General features: G+C 45.2%; 1 pseudogene; it reads right to left on the bottom strand.

The window, feature by feature from the left end:
- Nucleotides 1-15625, bottom strand: part of LOC115110398 (neurogenic locus notch homolog protein 2-like) — a 50164-nt pseudogene extending 34539 nt beyond the window's left edge.
- Nucleotides 15626-18794: the final 3169 nt, after the last annotated feature.

Genomic DNA, 18794 nt, shown 5'->3' with positions numbered 1-18794 from the left:
ATGGCCTGATCCCCACTCAAAGGGTGACATATTCCACAGGTATTGTGAATCAACCAAAAGCCCATACAAGACAAATGGACAATAACAATAACAGGATTGAAAGCACAGCAGGGCCACCATCTTGTCATCCCCTTCAGCAGGAAGGAAGGAAGGAATCTCCAACCTCAACACTTCTGAGAACTGTCATGGAAGTATTATCCTTCCCTTGTTTGCGAGCTTTTGCTTTGGGAGGAATTTACGAAGGTATGGGAATTCCCTCTTAGGCAGTGTTCTGCCCACAGCAAAGCACAGCCCCCGTCAGGCAAACTCCCACCATCATCACCATCACCACCACCACCACCACCATCACCACCACCACCACCATCACTACCATTATCACCACCACCATCACCACCACCAGGAACCAGCAGCTCCATTTCTTTGTGAGAGTCCATACTGACACCACACTGCCAACAAGAAGAGATCCTCCTCCCCCAACACCCCCTCTCCTCTCTCTCTCCCTGCTCTCCTCTTTCTCAGAGAGGAGCCAACAGGTTGGGGGTAGGGGAGAGTTCTGTGGGCCAAATAAAAGAGCTAAAGTAGTCAGAACTCCATTGTGTGAGGAGGGGGGGCTGGAGCGGAGTGGAGGGAGGGGGGCAGTGACCCAAACAGACAGTCTTTCAGGCCTGAGCTTACACGGACCAACAGATCTCAGCTGTAGCCTGGCAACAGTAACCCATGGTTGGGGAGAGGGTGAGAGGTGAGGGGGGCATTTGGGAGAGACACAGGGTTCTGTGAAGACAGTTTGTAAAGTTCTGGAGACCATACAGTATGTACAGGTAACGTAGAGTTCAGTGAGTGACAAGATCAAACAGAATGACCATGATCAACTATAAAATGATGTGTGTACCAGAGTATCCCAGTTTAAAGTCCGTTTTATTGAACAATGGTGCTTGCCGACAGACAATGGAGGTATTGAAATGAGCAGAGGGAGGTTTGAGGAGCACCCCCATGGCATGAATATTAACCATGTGAACATTAAGACAATTAACCTCCTCTTAGAGAAAAGCAAATATGAATCTGAGCAGAAAAAAGCTGTCACTAAACCCTCTTAACCCTCGAGGGGACAAGAACACATGGGCCTATCAGTGTATTTCAAACTCCCGTGGCTTTGCTCGTCTCAATGCTCTTTGTAAGTCCTTGTTTTCTCTGGTCAGAAGACTGCATGGACATGGTGCATTTTTGTACCTTGGCGTGACACATGTCTGCAATTGTGTAAATAAGGGCTCAGTAATGCAGTAAACACACACATTTACCTCACATTAAACTGAAACGAAGACACTGATTCTTTAGGAGACAATGCAACACTAAAGTTGATATCTTAAGAAATACCTCAAATGACAACATCTTTTCTTTGGGATAAAAAAAACTCCCTGAAATAGTTTGAATAGCAAAGCAGACGTCCATAACCGCATCGCATGCATCCCAGGGTCGAGGTCTTCCAAAGCATTCTTCAACGTGCTCCACCACAGAACCCCACCCCACCACCTAAACTGAACCAGACTGCTGCAAAGCCTGAGAAAACAAAAGGGAATTTTTTTCCAGCACCAAAGGCAACTTCAAAAATCAACTTCCTCACAGAGTTTCTCAACAAAATGATTCCCCATCATGAAATGGCAGAACTTCCCTCCCAATATCTTGCCTGTTTATCGCTGTGCTGGTTCCAAGTTCATTCAGGAATAATGTATAGCCAGGCCTAAATGTGACTAATGATGATGAGACAGCATTTGTTCCAATCCAAAGACCAAGTTCATTTATCATAGTTGGCCATTCTACTCCTCGGTGAACATTTATATCACAAAGACTTTGGGAGAGAGCAATGAATGGATTCCAATATGTTCAAACAAAAGCTTTTATGAAGACAGGTTGATGGATTAGAATGTGGAGTCCAAACCAAACAGACCAGCAGACCGTTTTACAGGAGAAACGCTGTGTGAGAATCAGAGTCATTGGAGGTATGTTTACAAGACAGGAACTATCTTCCACCGTGATAAGAAACTTGGGGGAGAACGCTAGGAAAAGGGCCAAAGAATGTCCGTTATCTCAAGCACTCTCACCAACAAACCGCTGGAGAACGTTAAGATGAAGGGTGAGGTCCTCACTTCTATCTCCTCCAACATCTCATAAACACCAAAACAAAACACTCGACAACGTGGGATTTGACTTGTATCTTTCTGTAACTGTGCCTGGTTTCTTTCTACTTTAAAGATGGACTATGCAGAAATCGCTCCACCATTTGATGGTTGCTAAAATTAGAATAGTTTCCAAAATGTCAGTTTATGTGACAAAATAAGCAAGTATAGTGTAGAGCATCATTGTACCATCTAAACTAGAGGTTGACCGATTAATCGGAATGGCCAATTAATTAGGGCAGATTTCAAGTTGTCATAACAATCAGTAATCTGTATTTTTGGTCACTGATTTTTTCTTATTTTTCTTACCTTTATTTAACTAGGCAAGTCAGTTAAAAGAACACGTTCTTATTTTCAATGACGGCCTAGGAACGGTGGGTTTAACTGCCTTGTTCAGGGGCAGAACAACAGATTTTTACCTTGTCAGCTCTGGGATTCGTTTTTGCAACCTTCCGGTTACTAGTCCAACGCTCTAACCACCTGCCTTACATTGCACTCCACGAGGAGCCTGCGTTGCAGGCTGACTACCTGTTACGCGAGGGCAGCAAGAAGCCAAGGTAAGTTGCTAGCTAGCATTAAACTTATGTTATAAAAAAACAATCAATCTTAACATAATCACTAGTTAACTACACATGGTTGATGATATTACTAGTTTATCTAGCTTGTCCTGCGTTGCATATAACCGATGCGGTGCCTGTTAATTTCTCATTGAATCACAGCCTACTACAGCCTACCTATTTAACAAGCGCATTTGCGAAAAAAGCACTGTCGTTGCACCAATGTACCTAACCATAAACATCAATGCCTTTCTTTAAAATCGACACACAAGTATATATTTTTAAACCTGCATATTTAGTTAATATTGCCTGCTATCATGAATTTCTTATAACTAGGGAAATTGTGTGAAGTCCATTTATTCCTAACAAAGGCCATAATTAATTTGCCAGAATTGTACATAATTATGACATAACATTGAAGGTTGTACAATGTAACAGGAATATTTAGACTTAGGGATGCCATCCGTTAGATAAAATACAGAACGGATCTGTATTTCACTGAAAGAACAAACGTTTTGTTTCTGAAATCATAGTTTCTGATTCGACCATTCTAATGACCAAAGGCTTGTATTTCTGTGTGTTATTATGTTATAATTAAAGTTTATGATTTGATAGAGCAGTCTGACTGAGCGATGGTAGGCACCAGCAGGCTCGTAAGCATTCATTCAAACAGCACTTTCGTGCGTTTGCCAGCAGCTCTTCGCAATACTTCAAGCACTGTTTATGACTTCAAGCGCCGTTTATGACTTCCCGAGATTAGGCTGGTGTAACTGATGTGAAATGGCTAGCTAGTTAGTGGGCTGTGCGCTAATAGCGTTTCAAACATCACTTGCTCTGACACTTTGAATAGTTGTTTCCCTTGCTCTGCATGGGTAACGCTGCTTCGAGGGTGGCTGTTGTCGATGTGTTCCTGGTTCGAGCCCAGAGGTAGGGGAAAAGAGAGGGACGGAAGCTATACTGTTACACTGGCAATACTAAAGTGCCTATAAGAACATCCAATAGTCAAAGGTATATGAAATATAAATGGTATAGAGGGAAATAGTCCTATAACAACTACAACCTAAAACTTCTTACCTGGGAATATTGAAGACTCATGTTAAAAGGAACCACCAGCTTTCATATGTTCTCATGTTCTGAGCAAGGAACTTCAACGTTTCTTACATGGCAGATATTGAACTTTTACTTTCTTCTCCAAAACTTTGTTTTTGCATTATTTAAACCAAATTGAACATCTTTCATTATTTATTTGAGGCTAAATGTATTTTATTGATGTATTATATTAAGTTAAAATAAGTGTTCATTCAGTATTGTTGTAATTGTCATTAATTACATTAACACATTTCTGTGTTGTGGAAAGGTGTGCTTGCCTTTCCTCTGGTTGTCTGAGGGAAGAACCCATCCCTTCCTCTCCTCAGCTAGTCTGGGTCTGAGAGGAGAGGGAGGGGAACACGGGGAGGAATCTCAATCGGCTGGGCTCAACCTCAGTTATTCCAATTACATGTCTCTTTCGAAGCCGTAGTCTCCCAGCAGAAAGAGAAACAAGCAGGGGATGAGACATCAGAGGAAGGACTATCCCTATCTAAGCACGAGATTTAGACATATAGGAACTGGAAGCATAATATAGTAATAACATAGGACTTCATCACATATTTTCTTCCTCTTTGGGCAACACAATAATGGACAGTCTGACGATGATTATCTCAGTTGAGTGTCTGTGTGTCTCTGTGTCTGTGTCTGAGTGCTGTGTGCGTGTGAGTCAGTGTTCGTTCTTAGTAGAGATTCCAAACACAAAACATGAAGGGTTCACATGAGAAAAACAAGCAGGCAAGTTGTACCACAATCCCTGATGATGAGTTGTGACAGTAACATGATTGCATAGGGGACGTTGTTGGTGGTATTGTGGTCAGTGTGGATGGAGGGGTCAAGGAGGAGGAGGGCAGAGAGCAGTGAGTAAGCTGCTTTAAGCTGCACAGACAGTCAGGATGTGCGTATGACAGCGGGTCAGAAGGCACCACTTCCTCTGATAGGGCCTGGGAACCACAGCCGCCAGTTCTCCTCCAGCCCCCATGACCCAAGAGCAGTGGAGACAAACCCCCTTCTACCCGCTACCTCCTCTCTCTAATCAGACCCAACCACCACTGTTTCAGATAAATACAGGCCATCTTCCCTTAGATATACAACCACCTCGAATATTATCTACAGGTCCAACAAGGTGAATCCACAGGTTCCTTCAAGTCTGGAAGAGACCACTGACTCCTTGGGAGTGAATCTCAATTGTGTTTACTTGACTCCATGGATCCTCTCTCATGGATGCGTTTTGAGGAGTTGAGGGAAGAGGATGCAAGGAAATCAAGAAACACAACTGAGATTCATCCATGGAGTCAATGGTCTCCTCCTGACATGACGGACTGGGGACGGCTCAATCTGCCTGTCAACCAGACAGGAGTGATCTGTGGTTCCCTCCCGCTGCATGTTGGCGTGAGAAAACCTAATTGTCCATCTATCCCACCAGTCATTCCAAACATGGCGTTTTAAATGAGAGCCTGTGGTCATGGTGTTTGAAGCAATCCTGAGAGGAGTGCAGGGTTGAACGGGCTGGAGGTGAGCAGGACAATACACTGAGAGGACTGCAGGGGTGAATGGGCTGGAGGTGAGCAGGACAATACACTGAGAGGAGTGCAGGGTTGAACGGGCTGGAGGTGAGCAGGACAATACACTGAGAGGACTGCAGGGGTGAACGGGCTGGAGGTGAGCAGGACAATACACTGAGAGGACTGCAGGGGTGAACAGGCTGGAGGTGAGCAGGACAATACACTGAGAGGACTGCAGGGGTGAACAGGCTGGAGGTGAGCAGGACAATACACTGAGAGGACTGCAGGGGTGAACAGGCTGGAGGTGAGCAGGACAACACACTGAGAGGACTGCAGGGGTGAACGGGCTGGAGGTGAGCAGGACAATACACTGAGATGACTGCAGGGGTGAACGGGCTGGAGGTGAGCAGGACAATACACTGAGATGACTACAGGGGTGAACGGGCTGGAGGTGAGCAGGACAATACACTGAGATGACTACAGGGGTGAACGGGCTGGAGGTGAGCAGGACAATACACTGAGATGACTACAGGGGTGAACGGGCTGGAGGTGAGCAGGACAATACACTGAGATGAGTGCAGGGGTGAACGGGCTGGAGGTGAGCAGGACAATACACTGAGATGACTACAGGGGTGAACGGGCTGGAGGTGAGCAGGACAATACACTGAGATGAGTGCAGGGGTGAACGGGCTGGAGGTGAGCAGGACAATACACTGAGATGACTACAGGGGTGAACGGGCTGGAGGTGAGCAGGACAATACACTGAGAGGACTGCAGGGGTGAACAGGCTGGAGGTGAGCAGGACAATACACTGAGATGACTACAGGGGTGAACAGGCTGGAGGTGAGCAGGACAATACACTGAGATGACTACAGGGGTGAACAGGCTGGAGGTGAGCAGGACAATACACTGAGATGACTACAGGGGTGAACAGGCTGGAGGTGAGCAGGACAATACACTGAGATGACTACAGGGGTGAACAGGCTGGAGGTGAGCAGGACAATACACTGAGATGACTACAGGGGTGCGGGCTGGAGGTGAGCAGGACAATACACTGAGATGAGTGCAGGGTGAGCAGGACAGCAGGACAATACACTGAGATGAGTGCAGGGGTGAACGGGCTGGAGGTGAGCAGGACAATACACTGAGATGAGTGCAGGGGTGAACGGGCTGGAGGTGAGCAGGACAATACACTGAGATATGAGTGCAGGGGTGAACGGGCTGGAGGTGAGCAGGACAATACACTGAGATGAGTGCAGGGGTGAACGGGCTGGAGGTGAGCAGGACAATACACTGAGATGAGTGCAGGGGTGAACGGGCTGGAGGTGAGCAGGACAATACACTGAGAGGAGCAGCGGAGGGGAAAGGAGGAATCTCACTAAAGCATTCCTCTCTCATACAGCATGAAGACGCCAGAGAAAACACTACCAGCCCCAAGGTGTTCCGGGCAAAGCCAACAGTAATAACTAACTAACTGTGTTTTCTGCCTGCTTCGCTCTGTCTGTCACCGTGTGACTGCCCACTCGGAGTTTATTGTTGTTGATGAATCAACATTGTTTCCACGTCATTGCAGCAAAACAAAATCAGTGTGATGATGTTTAATTAACGTGGGGAACTGATTGGATTTGCAAAAAGTCATCAACGTAAGTCATCAACGTAAGTCATCAACATAAGTCATCAACGTAAGTCATCAACGTAAGTCATCAACGTAAGTCATCAACGTAAGTCATCAACATAAGTCATCAAAGTAAGTCATCAACGTAGGTCATCAACGTAAGTCATCAACGTAAGTCATCAACGTAAGGGAATTCATCATCTTTTTCAGGACCTAAATCCAATGACATGGTGCCATTTTTTGTTGATTTCATGTTGAATTCATGTTAGTTGACAACTCAACCAAATGTACATCAAAACTGTTGTTGAAATGACACCTTTGCCCAGTGGGTGGGGGATGTGTGTACATCTCTCTTCCAAGGTGAACTGGCTCTGTTCAGGGGTACTGTACAGGATGACATCTCAGGGATGGGCAACTTTAATGGGGGTGGGGGTCACAAAACGCTGAACTCGTCATGGGGGGTCTGCATACCCACATCCATACTCACATATGCAACCTTTTGGAGGGCCTAAGCGAAAATTGAAGTTTTAGAGTTCATTTCCTACAATTCTACTCATTTTGCCATGGGGCGGAGAGAAATGTGACCCTAGGACACAGAGACCCCAAGACACAGAGACCCTACTACACAGAGACTCTAGGACACAGAGACCCCAAGACACAGAGAGCCTACTACATAGAGCTCCTACTACACAGATACCCTACTACATAGAGCTCCTACTACACAGATACCCTACTACACAGAGCTCCTACTACACATATACCCTACTACACAGCGACCCTACTACACGGAGATCCTACTACACAGAGACCCTAGGACACAGAGACCCTAGGACACAGAGCTCCTACTACACAGACACCCTAGAACAGAGACCCTAGGACAGAGACCCTACTACACAGATGCCCTACTAAACAGAGACCCTAGAACAGAGACCCTAGGACATAGACCCTACTACACAGAGCTCCTACTACACAGAGCTCATACTACACAGAGACCCTAGGACACAGAGACCCCAGGACACAGAGACCCTACTACACAGAGCTCCTACTACACAGAGACCCTAGGACACAGAGACCATACTACACAGAGCTCCTACTACACAGAGACCCTAGGACACAGAGTTGCTAGGACACAGAGCTCTTACTACACAGAGACTTTACACACACACACACACAGGCTGAAGTGGCTGTTCCCTATCAAACTGAAAAACTGTCCCTCGTTCATCATGTCCTAAGAGGCCGGAGCTTCCATGGAGGTCATTAAAACACAACACTTACAATTTATAGACCTCACCCTGCTACTGAGGTCACATCACAGCTATTAATAACACACAGAGACACTGTTTCCATCCCTCCATCGGCCTGGCCTCACAGACAGACAACAACATATCTTTCAGATCCATCCCTCCATCAGCCTGGCCTCACAGTAAGTCAAGCAGACAGACAGACAGACAGACAGACAGACAGACAGACAGACAGACAGACAGGCAGAGAGAGAGAGAGAGAGAGAGAGAGAGAGAGAGAGAGAGAGAGAGAGAGAGAGAGCAAGAGAGAGAAGAACATATCTTTCAGATCCATCCCTCCCTGCCAGAGGATCTGAAGCCATTGTGCAATCTGCGGTGGGGTCCACCACTGTGGGCTTTGAGAGACACAACACACAGAGGATAGATTAACCATTGGAGGAGCTGGGGAAAAACACACAGAGACAAAGAGCGTTCATCCCCAATAGCAGTGAGAGAGAAAGGGAGCATGTTCAGAGAAGAGGAGGCCTGTGGGCTGGTCCGCCGGCCGGCTCCACTCCTCCACGCACGAGCCCGTCTCTCCCAGCATGCGGCCAGCAGGCCGCTCAATGGCAGCACCTGGCCCTCCGCTTCTCCCCCTTTGTCAAAGATCTGACTTCACTGGATTACCATCACAACATGCACCAGCTGTCCCCCCCTGCCCAATTCTTCCAGCTGGATCCACTCTGAATGACACCCTCTCAATCTGCCTAATTATCTCTGACACTCCAGCGGCCCCTCCGTTGCACATTCCATCTACACACAGACATACGGGGCGGGGCGGAGCAGAGGGGACCCGTGGCCCTTCAACTGACTGCTCACCTAGAGGGCCACTCTCTCCGTGATACTCAACCACTTCACCATCAAGTGCACTACACGTCTGTCTGTCTGTCTGTCTGTCTCTGGGCTTTGTGCTCCCTTGGCCTCCCCTGTTCAATTATGGGATTCAGAGAGACAGAATGAGAGACAGAGAACAACAACGTTCTGCCCAATGATTTGTGTATGTTTTGTACTTTCCCCAACAAACCAGGATGTTGATGTAAGCAGGCGCATCAAGAGAAGAGAAAAGAATAGCTAAGACTCAACATATGACACAACAGGGAGTATCCTGCCCTGAAGCCAAAGTACTGGATCCAATATGCTGTTATCATGACTCAAAGAAGAAGACAAAAATCACTTGGATCACTGTAGTGTGTGTTACAGGTGCATCAGCATAGTGGTCCCGCCCAGGCCAGACCTGCCAGCCCCTACACCTATCAGAAGTGACCATCATGCTGGCTCAGTGAGACGGTGGAACAGGTTCTAAAAGGATTACTCCTGTAATCTGCTGTCCACTACACATGTCTGAGACCCTGCTCGTTCACCTTAGACAGTGCCACAGCAGTGAACCATGAGGGGGCCACACAGACAGGGCCACAGCAGTGAACCATGAGGGAGCCAGACAGACAGGGCCACAGCAGTGAACCATGAGGGGGCCAGACAGACAGGACCACAGCAGTGAACCATGAGGGGGCCAGACAGACAGGACCGCAGCAGTGAACCATGAGGGGGCCAGACAGACAGGACCACAGCAGTGAACAATGAGGGGACCACACAGACAGGGCCACCAGACAGAGAATACATTGGGACATATCTGGGACAGTAACAATGACAATAAAAAAAAGATAGAACATTACTGTCACCTGAGACCAGAGGAAAATAATAGCCATGTTGCACAACTTCAGAGAAGGACCTGATCAACAGTTTCTGCTCTGAAACATCAGGTAGGAAAATCCACAGGTTGATTTCAAACAGAGAGCTAATGGCTAGTTTGCCCTCAGTGATTTTCAGGTAAAATCTCACATGTCTCACCAGCTCTCTGCAATTTCTTCCTAAAGCCCTCAATTTTATCTCTATCTGCTATCTCTCTCTCCATTCCTTCCTCACTCTCCTGTGCCCTTTCCCTTTCTCACCCTCTCCCCAGCTCTCAGCTCTCCTGATGGTGCCCGGTTACAGTCAGGTGTCTGGGGGAAGAAAGGATCTTTTCTGCTGTTGTGGTTCTCCAGTTACACTGGGATCCCAGGGGATGGGGCTGGGTCCTCCAGTCGCCTTTGTCTAGGACTGGTTAGACCACTCCGCTCCCCCGTTGGCCAGGCTGAGGCGTCGCTGCCTGTCCCGGTCATTGCCCGGCTGTGGACGTGTTACCATTTGGTGTGGTACAGCATTTCCATTTCCTATTGGGAATCTCTTCTATGTCTCGCTGTTGACACTGACCCAGAGGGGTGATTACGCATGAATGGATAGCCCTCCACGCCCCATACATATAGACACACAGCGCCAAGAAAGCTGAGGAACACAAAGCATGAACACACTACACACTCTCCGAAAGGCAAACACTAACCCTGTGACGTGACGCCATTAAAGTTGGGAGATGAATGAACACGCTCAGTCCACGTTCAAGGGTTTACCTTTGTCCAATGATACGGTAATGACCCAAAGAAGGTTGAAGCATAGGCCAGTTGGTAGCAGAGTTATGTGAAGACACAGAAGGGTTTAACTATGTCCAATGATACAGTCATGACCCGTAGAAGGTTGACCCAGAGTTATGTGAAGACACAGAAGGGTTTAACTATGTCCAATGATACAGTAATGACCCGTAGAAGGTTGAAGCATACATAGGCCAGTTGATAGCAGAGTTATGTGAAGACACAGAAGGGTTTAACTATGTACAATGATACAGTAATGACCCATAGAAGGTTGAAGCACAGGCCAGTTGGTAGCAGAGTTATGTGAAGACACAGAAGGGTTTAACTATGTCCAATGATACAGTAATGACCCGTAGAAGGTTGAAGCATAGGCCAGTTGGTAGCAGAGTTATGTGAAGACACAGAAGGGTTTAACTATGTACAATGATACAGTAATGACCCATAGAAGGTTGAAGCACAGGCCAGTTGGTAGCAGAGTTATGCGAAGACACAGAAGGGTTTAACTATGTCCAATGATACAGTAATGACCCGTAGAAGGTTGAAGCACAGGCCAGTTGGTAGCAGAGTTATGTGAAGACACAGAAGGGTTTAACTATGTCCAATGATACAGTAATGACCCATAGAAGGTTGAAGCACAGGCCAGTTGGTAGCAGAGTTATGTGAAGACACAGAAGGGTTTAACTATGTCCAATGATACAGTAATGACCCATAGAAGGTTGAAGCACAGGCCAGTTGGTAGCAGAGTTATGTGAAGACACAGAAGGGTTTAACTATGTACAATGATACAGTAATGACCCATAGAAGGTTGAAGCACAGGCCAGTTGGTAGCAGAGTTATGTGAAGACACAGAAGGGTTTAACTATGTCCAATGATACAGTAATGACCCATAGAAGGTTGAAGCACAGGCCAGTTGGTAGCAGAGTTATGTGAAGACACAGAAGTCTTTAGCTCCAGAAAGTCTAAGCAGTTTGAAAACAGAAGAGAGCTCCTCTCACAAAGAACAGTTTGAGGAGCTATTCACACAATTACATATTTACCAACCGCTTCCCCTGCTTTAGGTAATGATTTGAGAACTATATTGTCGTTTGTTGGTGACTGGCTTCACGTGCGTTTACACAGACACTACCTGACACTTTTATACCTTTATGTGGTGTCTGTGACTGATCTTTTACAATGGCCATGTTTTCAGACAGGTCAGAACTGGGATGTAAGTAATGAGATGGCAGCGTGGAATGTTCCAGGCAAGCAGCAACTATAGTATAGACTACTGTGGTGGAATCAGTGGTCAATCACTAACCTACACGGGGAGCTACTATATAGCCTGGTTGAGAAACTCTACTGAGCATCGGAATGATGCTTGGTGATGTCAAATAGCCTTCGGCTCAACTGTAGCATGAAAGTGAGGGTCTTGTCACCAACCATGTCCTAAAAACGACTGTAGTGGAGAGAAGCTGCCTGTCAGCCAATCTCATCAGACAAAAGTGAAAACCAAAGGAACCAAGTGTTGTTGTTCCGTCCAATTCTCAGCTCTGGTCCAACTTCAAACACTAATGCATTATAGGCCCAATGGTAAAACGCCTAATGGCCCCCTCGCCATCATCACACTTTATTTATCCTAACTACTGAGATTGTTTCCCACGTACCCCCTCGCCATCATCACACTGTATCTATCCTAAATACTGAGATTGTTTCCCACGTAGCCCCCTCGCCATCATCACACTTTATTTATCCTAACTACTGAGATTGTTTCCCACGTACCCCCTCGCCTATTTGAAAAACAAAGACCCCTAATCACTGTGAACGACGGTGAGAGCTCACACAGAACATGTCCAAATCAGGCGGGAAAGTAAAAACAGCAGCCCCCGGGGCTCTCTCATGATAACAATCACGTTGCTCTCGCTCCGAAGGACTGGAACCACGACCTCTCCGACATAGAAACCGTGGGAAACTCTCAAAATGAATTCTGCTGCTTACGAAACAATCCATCAAATTGCGTATGAGGAACACCTTAGTCATGCTATGAGCACTTTAATACTGTCGTTTGTGTTCCACAAAGCTCTTCATCTTCAACAGGTGCAACTCCGGTGTGAACGGTGTGTCACAAAGCCAAACAAGTCCAGGCTGGAACACTCCATTCAACCTGTCTGTATGTATCCATGTGTTGTTCATTACACACATACACCCCATGTAGTGGTTCGACTGCAGACTGGAACACTCCATTCAACCTGTCTGTATGTATCCATGTGTTGTTCATTACACACATTACACCCCATGTAGTGGTTTGACTGCAGACTGAAACATTTGATCAAACGTGTCAAATGTTCACTGTCAACACTTGCCATTGTCCACATAGTATCGATAACCACCCAGCACTTGGCTGAGTTCCAGACCATTGTGAGCGCGGTGCAGCTCTAGTAGTTTGCAATGCAATGATTTACTAACCAAAGCTAAACAACACAAGTTCTGAAACCTGAACCGTTTCTACCCCATAAGTCCTCAACTAATCCTGAGAGCCTACTCATAGACCTGGGCCTATACTGTTTTCCAGAGTTCCTCCTCATCACGTCACCATTTGGATCAATGTAGGCCTGCAGTGATTTCCTACATGTGTGATCCATAAAACATGATGTTGCACTTACATGCATCGCGAGGGTGAGTCTATGCACGTTCCTCCATTGTCACACGGTCTGTATTTATCCAAGCAGCGGAATCCTGTGGAGAGGAAGGAGAGATGAAGGGAGGCAGACCCATGGTGATCAGGCCCTTTTCTCAGGGCAGGTTTGGAACATGAATTTAATCCAGACATTTGATAGAGCAGACTATATCATTTGTGGGAGGAGAAGTGGGCATGGAGGAACATTGTATTTTTTATCATCAAATTACACTTCTCCCGCCGTTCAGAATCAATCATTCCAATATACCGGTAAGCCATGTGCTGGATTTCAAACATGTTGCTCTTGGCTAGACAGTTCCATTTCCCCACTCGTTAAAATGACACTTTATGGACACACCCGCTGACATGGGTACGCTTATGTTTACTTTCTTGGCAAGAGCTGATAGCGTTATCTGCGACTGAATGCAGATGCATGCTGAGATGGGTGTAGACAGGGAAACGAGATACGATTCCATTTATTTTACATAGATTCCAAATCGCTTTAGTAGTAATAGGTTTGATATGGTAATTACTGACTATGTGGGATAACTATAAGAGTATCTGCCAACCCGTTTCGTTGAGGGTAGGCATAGCCTATAAGCCAACGAATGGTTTCCATAATTTGTTTAATTACAGTGAAATGTAGCCGACTCAAGTTGATTAATGTTCAGGGTTATTGCAAGATAATGAATTAATTCGGAGTTCAACGATGAGCTTGCCTGTATGCAACCAATCAAATTGTGCTACCATAAACTAACATTTTACAGGATGTCAACCAAATAGACCTATTTGTTACTTTCTCAACAGTAGGCCTAGTTCAAAAGATTGTCGCGCACAAACAGATCTGAAACTCACAAGCCCATCAAACATCCATCCAAAAGGTTTGTCAGCCATATGTGGGAGTTTATTACACAGCATAGACAGATACATGACCTTTTTGGAATCATGTTATTATATTCTAGCACTCATCCCATCCCCCACAGCAACAAAGTTCAATTGTTTACAGCTCTTTGTTCAGATAAGGAGTGGGTGAAGTTGGCTCATCACCCCCCTTCACTCACAAAAAAAAATCTCACTTTATACCCCCACGAACGAAGATTATAGACTTGAATGAAATAGGGGAAATACTTATCTCCTACAAGACATACATATGGAATTCCGTTGTTATGTGAGTGAACCGTGCTTCTAGCCTACAACTTGTGGACGAATGCCCGAAGTAACTTTCTTTCAATTGTTACATTCCTCGTTCCGTTCTTGCGGGCTTGCTGGCACAGCGCTGCCAGCGGCACTCAATACTATCGCTTGTAATTAAGTTCTCACCGTGGCGATCAGCCTCGAAAAGTTACCCACAGAGACGCATACCAATCCCGCAGAGACAAGCGGATTCTTTGCTGTTATCGGGTGCAATCTGCAAACAAAAATCTCACCCATACAATAGAAGATACAACATTGGTATCAACCTCCACAAAACCCCTCCCAACTTCCTTCCATTGAATACATTGGGCTTTGTCACTCAACACTGCTAGAAGATAGAATAACTTCAGGGGGCAAATATTCCAGGATAGAATCCTCCTTGTTCACTACCAGTCTACAAAGAACATTATGCAAATACAAAGTTTCGTAGCCTATTACTGTAGGCTATACAAAAACGAATGCTTGTTATCCAGCTATTAACCCGTTATGACAGCCTTCGTATGTGTTATATTAACCTGTCAGAAATCGAACTTTGAACGCCACTAACAACCAACCATGCTTTTGTAAATTAAATGCTTAAAACAAATCTTTGTAGCCTAGACTAGAGATCAGTTAGCATGTTGTCTGTCTGGCATGTGCTTCAATCTGATGCCTGTTAAATGGTGCAGCGCACAGGTGACAAAATGTAACGTTAACAATTTGTGAAGGGGGGGGGGGAAACGGAAACAGCTAGAATTTGTACAGACTTGTCTGCTAGCCAAATTTAGAAAGCTCACATACACATTAATTGTAATTTATGTGACTGTCAAATGACTTAATTGTCCTTACCTTCGCAATTATGGACCAAGAATAAAATTGGTAAAAATATCCAAACTTTATAATTCCCCCCCATCTCGGTGGAAATTTATCCCAACTTCTCTTTGAAGTGTTAACTTAGCAGTAATACATCCTTTGAGTTCACCGAGAGATAAAAGTTCCAAGAGGCAGTGTCTGGGATCTTCAAAAAGTTCATTAATCAACTAAAAGTAAAAACGGCGTATAAATCGTACAGGTCCTATCCCGTATTAGCATTCGCAGCTCGGACGCGGCTGCTGTGCGTCTCCTCCTGGAACTTTTGAATAACTATTTTTTTCTTCTCAGCTTGAAGTCTGCGCTGGGAAACAACTTGGTATTACTCCGCCCTCCTTTCCTCCCATTTCCACTTGCAGTAACGGGTTACACTCCGCTCAAGACAAATAGTCCGCAAGCCACCCCTCAATGGACAGGGTAAAGTGTTTTTGTATGGCATTAGCGACATTTAGGGAGAGACCAGTCCTGTTGTCTTTCAAGAGAATGACAATGCGGTTCCATTGAGGTATCTTATATGTCACTTGAAAATAATTTCAAAGAAACAGTAAATTATCTAATTAATATAACAGCACGTTAAGACATACATCAAATCAAATCAAATCAAATGTATTTATATAGCCCTTCGTACATCAGCTGATATCTCAAAGTGCTGTACAGAAACCCAGCCTAAAACCCCAAACAGCAAACAATGCAGGTGTAAAAGCACATACATGTAGACAGTCAGTTTATACTGGCACTTTATATTGAGTTTTTTCAGCATTGTAATCGATCTGTAATAGCCAATCTAGAGTAGACTTACCATAAAAAATATTTACCATTACTACTTGATATGATCTGTTATTATCAACTTGATAATAATAGATAACAATCTTTGTAGAATAACATAATGTTTACAGAGTGTAGAGTGTGATGGACTACTGTTTTCCTGACAATGCACCCCTTGTTATCCTGACAGGAGTGTGTCTGGGTGCTACTTGTTTGTTTGTGTGTTTACACTTGATGCTGTGCAGATAAGACTGTGAATCGTGTTGACATGATGAAAATGAGAGCAGACATCCCTGTTATACCACCCTTTATACTGCTACTGTCAGGGCTACAGGCCTCTCTTTCTCTCAGCCTGCCTCTCCAGAGTCCACAGCCCTACGTCAGTGGACTCATTTCATACAGCTGCTGTATAGGGCCTCGGTTGTTCTGTGTGCTCAGAGCGGAGCCGGTCGCTTACAGAGACAATAAGCGTGATTTGAATGAGAAAAGGAGTCCGGCATTATGACACAGTTTCTCTCCGCGGGGGACTGAGGTGAAGGGGGGCAGTAAGCACACTGACATTCTGTTCCTGGCCTTGAATAAATTAGCAAGATCTAGATAGGGGGTGTGAATGTAGCAGAGCTCGTTTGGAGTGGAGCTCGTTACAGCCAGTGACGTCACTCTATAGGGGTAATTGAAAAGAGCTTGTTAGGGCCCACCAGACACCTGCCTCTTTTGGTACCGACCCTCTAAAACGTGTGTTCTGCTGTAACCATCCCAGTCAATAGCCGGATTCAGCAGCGAATACAATGGTTGATGATGGACACGTGGTGGGTGGATGAGTTCATTTCTTCACCAGCACCAACAAATCATTTTGATGTTCTCACACTGATATAGCCACTGGATGCAAACTCACTCAACCAAGACTCTCTGACTATGTGTGAGTGTCTCCATATGTTTGCAAAAGACAGATGTGGAGAAGAAGAGAGGTTGCGAGTGTGTGTGATCGGGTGAGTTTGTGTGTCTCACCTGGCTGGCCACAGTTTTGTCTTGCAGCCGCAGGGCTTGTGGTGTAACCTCTCCATATGGGTCATGGCAGGCTCCCATCTGTGTTGAGAGTCCTTTCCAGCTGGAGGACTTCCCAGAGAGGGTTTTCTCCCTGTGTGTTATAAGACAGAGAGTCTGTTAGGGGAGTCTATAATCACCCAGGAACTCCATGTCTGACTGTGGCCGCCTTATCATCCCTCATTCTTCCCTGATGACCTTCACAATAGAGGTCAAAATGGGCAGTTGATCCATCCCAGCTGCAACCTCGTCATACGCTCATATATCTCATTAGAATTTGCTGTTGGAGATGTTATATTTGGGGGTAATGGACCACTGAGAGGGGCATTCCCCAGCACCACAAAGTAGTTTGTGGATACTTTTGTTTGTGTGTGTGTTCTGGTATTTCCGATTTATGCACGGCACTGGCCTGGCACACCCTGCACCTATATCTCTGTCATATCACTGGGTGAAAAAGTGTGTGTGTGTTTCCCCGTGCTTCCAGCTTGCAGGCTGTTTGGCTCTGTTCCATAGAGGTTGTTCTACTCTGACAGTGCTTTGACAACAGAGGTGTTACCGATGAGTCACATCACTAAATGTGACAGAGTAATGGTGGCGCAGGATTGGAAACCTGTAAACTCTCACTATTCATTTTTTTACTGCTGTAAATACAGTGTAACAATACAGTGTAACAATTGACAATATGCTGTTAACACTGTACTTACTGTAAAACAAATAATTACACTGCTATAACAACTCTGTAGTTAAGTGTTACGGTGTTAAGTCACAGACACAGACACAGGCTTGCCAGTGTAGAGCCTTGACACTATTTGAGGTGTAAAAAATATTGACCTATTAAAGCTGCACTGTGTAACTTTTTGGGTGACCTGACCAAATTCACATAGAAAAGTGTGTTGTAGATCTGTCATTCTTATTGAAAGCAAGTGTAAGAAGCAGTAGATCTGTTCTATGTCTGCTATTTCTATGCTTCCCGATCTTAAGTTTAGTATTTGCGTCTTTTACTTTCGGTTTTGTACACCAGCTTCAAACAGTTGAAAATGCAATATTTTTGGTTATGGAAGAGATATTTCACAGCGGTTTAGACGGTACAATGATTTTCTACACTATACTTTCTTGTTTTGTCACATAAACCGAAATTAGGCGAAGTACTTGAATTTTACCAACCAGGAAATGGTGGAGCGATATCTGCATATTGCATCTTTAAGGATAATGGACCACAGCCCAGTTAGTTGGATTTTGGAGCACACAGTGGGACCAGAGTGGGAGAGCAGACGGAGTAGCGTGATCAAAAGGATAGTTATTTACACTGTTGTAGGTCTACAGTGCAAAAGTGATGTTGAGGATATTTACAAATGTACAGTCCAGGAACATAAAAAACAAATGGTTGTAGTAGTAGGTTTTAAGTTGGCTAGGCCTACTTACTGTAACAACCTAACACTGTATCAACAGCATGTTGTCTATATACCACCAACATCAGGTGAAAAAGCACATATGGCATAAATAGCCTGAAAGCGGAAATGATCATACTATGACCTAACGACAGGTGGATCCATTCATGAGGATATTTACAAATGTACAGTCCAGATGTACAGTCCATTCAAACTAAAAAAAAC

Source organism: Oncorhynchus nerka, linkage group LG21 (assembly GCF_034236695.1).
Source record: "Oncorhynchus nerka isolate Pitt River linkage group LG21, Oner_Uvic_2.0, whole genome shotgun sequence".
In the NCBI taxonomy this organism is placed as follows: Eukaryota; Metazoa; Chordata; class Actinopteri; order Salmoniformes; family Salmonidae; genus Oncorhynchus; species Oncorhynchus nerka.
Note: the sequence above shows the minus strand (reverse complement) of the source record. Positions and strands in the feature narration are given on the sequence as shown.